We start from the raw sequence: 5,512 nt of genomic DNA on the forward strand, positions 1-5,512 counted from the left end.
CACACATTTGGGGCCGAGTTGTTCATCTGAGATACAGCTCACCTGCTAGGAGAAACGTGATGATTTGAGATATGACGATGCTTATGGAGAAAGATGAGTGTATTTTCAGTGAAATACTGAAATTGTGAACTGCAGGAGACAAAGGAGAACACAGGACATACGTGCCCTGATGTTTACAAAGAGTGCAGGTGGGAACAAACATTAAACAGACATTTCCTTTCTGAGATCAAATTGAATGGTTTCTGGTAATGTTTAGAAAGTAGATTGTTCTCCTTAAGCCTCAATGTCAATCGTCTTTGGTGACAAAAACAGATGTCAGCGTAGTCTTCTGCATCTCCAGTTTTAAGAAGAAATGTTATGGAAGAGTCTTTCATTAAGCTGAGAGCCACAGAGTAGTAGCAATTTGCCAGCCAAAGACATGAATTTATTGTTTAGTGAGGAGTCTCATTGCTTTCGAAATCACCAAAGGAGCCCGATGGACACATTCAAATGAAAAAAAATCTCATATTAATCAAACATAGTAAACCATTTCAGGTGACACTATATAATTAAATTATAAATAATTGCAATTATTAAAGCAAATTTTTATTTTGTTTTATTTTATTTTTTGAGACAGAGTCTCACTGTGTTGCCTGGGCTAGAGTGCTGTGGTGTCATCCTAGCTCACAGCAACCTCAAACTCCTGGGCTCAACCAATCCTCCTGCCTCAGCCTCCTGAGTAGCTGGGACTACAGGCATGTGCCACCATGCCCGGCTAATTTTTAATATATATATATACATTTTTTAGTTGTCCAGCTAATTTCTTTCTTATTTTTTTAGTAGATACGGGGTCTCGCTCTTGCTCAGGCAGGTCTCGAACTCCTGAGCTCAAAGAATCCGCCCGCCTCGGCCTCCCAGAGTGCTAGGATTACAGGCGTGAGCCACCGCGCTCGGCCGCAAATTTTTATTTTGAAATATAATTTTATGTACCCCAATTTATTAAACTTAAGATGACATTATTTATAAAATGCATAGCTCTTGTTTTGTGCCTTGACTTTGGTCAATGTCCAGCACGAAATACAAAATCCACTTGGAGTATTTTATTCAGAGGCAGTGTTGCGGCAACACAGAGATTAGCTCCCTCCGGACCCTGCTCCCGGCCTCACGCGTGGAGGCACAGCGGAGGAAGTTGGAGTTACTGGGGCCCAGAAGCCACATCAAGAGCAAAGACAGCCCCTGAGTGAGATGGCACCTGAGGACACACACGGTGGCCTCCTCTGCGCTCGTCTCTGCTAGCGCCTCCCTCTGCCTGGACCTGCCCGCAGGCCGGCAGGCTGCGGAGTCTGAAACCCCCCGACTGTCTGGACGAAAAGGGGGCGAGGCAGCAGCGAGTCTAACCACTCACAGGCACATGATGGACAGAGCTTTTAAGATGCAAAAGCCTTCTGCTAATTAAACCCTCCAGGTGAGTGACGTGAGCAGGGGTAAGACTAAATGTTAAGATCTCTCTCTCTTTCCCAGTAGGGTCCATCTTTATCCCATGGAAGAGATTCTTGTGTTCTCTGCTCTGGCACGTCTTGGGGTTGCAGTTACTCCCATTACCCTGCAGCTGGGGTCTGGTTTCAGGCGCCCTGTCCCCCTTAGATTTCTCATGAGAAGGAAGACACCATCACCGTACCCCTCCAACACGCCCAGGTTTTTGCTGCTTCCTCTGCTGTGAAGCGAGAATGAGGGTCCCCCAGGAGATGGAACACAAGGGTGACAGTGACTAGTCACAGTGAAAAGAAGGGTCGTCTTCGAACTCTCTTCCTTGAGCTGTAGAGATGTTTTGTATAATTCGATATTAACCCCTCATGAGATATAGGATTTGCAAATATCTTCTTTCATTCCATAGGCGTCTTTTTTCATTCTGTTGATTGTGTCCTTTGATGCTAGAAGTTTTTAATTTTGATGTAGTCCAGTGTATTTATTTTTCCTTTTGCTGTCTGTGCCTTTGGTGTCCTAGCCAAGAAATCATTGCCAAATCCAATGTTATAAAGTTTTTGTGTTATTTTTTCTTACGTAAGTTTATAGTTTTTGCTTTCACGTTTAGGCTTTTGATCCATTTTGAGTCAATTTTGTATATGGTGTAAGGCAAGGGTCCACATTCATTATTTTGCACGTGAATATACAGTTTTAGCAGAATTATTTGTGGAAGGCTGTCCTTTCCCTATTATTTGTTCTTGGTACCCTTATCAAAAATCATTTGACCGGCCAGGCAAGGTGGCTCACGTCTGTAATCCTAGCACTCAGGGAGGCCGAGGCAGGCGGATTGTTTGAGCTCTGGAGTTAGAGACCAGCCTGAGCAAGAGCAAGACCCCGTCTCTACTAAAAAAATAGAAAGAAATTATCTGGATAACTAAAAATATATAGAAAAAATTAGCCGGCCATGGTGGCGCATGCCTGTAGTCTCAGCTACTCGGGAGGCTGAGGCAGTAGGATCGCTTGAGCCCAGGAGTTTGAGGTTGCTGTGAGCTAGGATGACGCCACGGCACTCACTCTAGCCAGGACAACATAGTGACTCAAAAAAAAAAAATTATTTGACCATATATGCAAGAGTATTTCTGGGTGCTCTAATCTATTGCATTAGGCTATATGTTTATATTTACGCCAGTGTTATACTATTGTGATTACTGTTAGCTTTGTAGTAATTTTTGAAGTCAAGAAGTATGAGCCTTCAATTTTGGGGGGGGGGGTGCTATTTGTGTTCTCTTGAGATTCCATATAAATTTTAGGATGGGTTTTTCTATTTCTGCAAATACAACACTGTTGTGATTTCAATCGAATTAAATCTGTAGATCACTTTGCACTTCGAGTAGCACTGACATTTTGACAATATTAATTCTTTCAACCCACGAACACAGGGTATCTTTTCATTTATTTATGATTTGTTTAAATTCTTTCAGCAATGTCTTGCAGTTTTCAGCCCCTCTGTCCTTCTGCCCCTCTGGCTGTGTTATTCAGCTTTCTGACACCGTGACGGGACCCTGCAGAAGTCTTGCTTTATCTGTGTCTGGGTCCCCAGCACCACTACAACTATAAATACTCCTTATCCAAACCCAGACGAGGCTCTGATGAGTGGCACGAGAGAGGAATCCTCCCAGCCAATAGGGGACAGCCACGCCCTGCTCAGGGCCTCATGAAAGGCAGGTCCATGAGGCCAACCTGCACTCTGACTCAGGACTTGTACGAGAAAGGGCCTCCCATTGCATTCGAGATGAGACTGAAGACCCAGAGCCCCTCTGCCCCTCCACCCGACACCCAGCTGACCAGCCCTCCTTACCTAGCTCCTCTAAAGAAGGGGGTTCAGATGTGGACGAGAAACCATTTGAAGGAAAAGGAAAAACACTTTCTTTCCAGTCCAGTAAAAGCCGCACCCAAATGCATGAGAGGGAATTGGGCTGTCTGTATGGAAGCTCAAAGGAAAGGTGAAATCAGGAATAGCAAATTCTGTGTATTTGTTTGGGCTTCATTTTGGGGAAGGTTATGGCTTTAACAAACATGATTCCCTGGAGCCTTATCCCCCCTTCTCATCCTGGTCACCTGTTGAGCAGACTAGCTGGAAATGAGCCACAAATATGGGTCGGGGAGGTTCTGGGTGTCTTAGGTGGCAGCCAGTGACCTAAAATTCCTCTTTTTCTTCAGGTTCAGAGCCCAAGTCAAATAAAGAGATATATTCCAAGGGAATTAACCTTAAAGCCAGAAACAGCTAGATTGCTGTATCGAGTGATAATTTGCTACTCGGTGTTGAAGACGGACAGGAGATGGGGTAACTCGGTCTCCCTTGAGCAGGGAGCTGGGAGCTCTTCAGTAACTCAAACTCTTACTTTATTTACAAATCAGAGTGCCGCGGACATAAGGAGAACTCCAGGAAGAGGAAAATTAGCTACATGATAGATAAAACAGGTATGATCTTGCTTTTTTTTTCTTTTTTCATCCCAAGAGGAACAGGCAGGCGAGCAGGCAACTCATCAAGAGCGGGCAGTGCGCAGGAAAGGGGTTGCTCAGTGGATTAAGTGGGTTTGGAAAACCCATGATCCAGGGAGCATTTGGGGACAAAGGATGGGCGTGGCCTCAGCTCCTCGTAGACACTGAGGGAGTTGGAAGCAGGAGAAGAGAGAGGTGGGGTTCGCTAGAAGACCGTCGTGAGATCTCGGGCCTGGGGGTCCTCGGGAACTGCGTTGGCGAGTTTCGCAACCACATGCTCGCTCCATATGAACCTCTGCAGGCCGTGAGCACAGAATTAAATTGGGAAAAAAGAAGCGAAAGGCCCCAACACGGGCTGCTACAACGAGAGCAAGAGAACAGCAATACCTGTCAAAGCGGACCTGCGAGGGCACCCTACGGACTGCTCAGGCGGTACAGGTCCTCGTCCCTAGGAAGTTACCGCCTTGCACCACTTCAGAAAAGCTCTCATGCTCCCTGCAAGCTACGTGTGAGGCCATGTCAGGATGCGTCCAGGTAGGGGACCAGCAAGCAGATCCTCCAGTGACCTGGCAGCTCTGGGGGCTCGCCCAGCTCTGAGGGGCTCTGACGGAATCTGTGTACCACAGTGGCCTGTGTCTTCCCCGCTGAGGGCTGGCTCATCCCAGCCCCACTGCTGGGTCCCCAGGGCCCACAGAGATGCTCAGAGCTCCTCCTAGGAGGGAGCGAGGCCCACCCCTCCCAGGGAGTAGAGAGCTGGAGACATTGATGCATCAGACTGATTTTGAGCTGGGGCACCTGGACCCTATTCAGCAAAGCGGGCAGATCTGGGAGCAAGAACAAAGACCTGCTACTTCTCAGATTCCTCCAGATGACCGGGAGGGACGGTTTTAGACACACTGCTAACAGATGACAGAACCTGGGCGATCATAAAAAAGAAACTTGAGAAATATACTCAAAATGATGAACTCTTGGTTTTGTTGAGATGAAGATTACAGTCAAATGTTAAATTTTGCTAGACCTTTGATGTGGTTTGAATGTCTAACAATCATGCTATTCTTTATAAGCAGAACAAATACCAGGTACAACCATTCATATGTGTTTGTGTACGACAGAATGCAGCCAGATTTTTATGAGTTCATATCCTCCCCCTTTAGTTCTAAAAAGGACGTAGCTCGAAACGCTCCCACACCTGGTCCATGCAGGATTCGTAACCAAAATCCTTTAACAGCATCTCTGTGTTGAAAAATACTTACATTTTTGAATTTGATGTGTGAAACCATTGCATCATTTTTGTTTCATGTTTATGTCCTTTATATGTAAACAAAGTCAGGTCAATTAAATGTTTATTATTTAAATTCATTTTTCATTCCATTGTTGTCTCATTCAATTTGGCAACTCTATCTTGTTTTATGTTTTCAATTTTCCTATTTTATGGTAGGATTTTAAATCTCATATAGATATTGTCGTTTGTTTTACATATTGTTATATTGCTTTTACATGTTTTTCTATTTGCATTTTATGGAGGGATCCTAGAATCTTTCAGATTATAAATAGATATACTTTTATT

The sequence above is a fragment of the Propithecus coquereli genome, unplaced genomic scaffold (genome assembly GCF_000956105.1).
Source record: "Propithecus coquereli isolate 6110/MARCELLA unplaced genomic scaffold, Pcoq_1.0 Scaffold196, whole genome shotgun sequence".
Classification (NCBI taxonomy): Eukaryota; Metazoa; Chordata; class Mammalia; order Primates; family Indriidae; genus Propithecus; species Propithecus coquereli.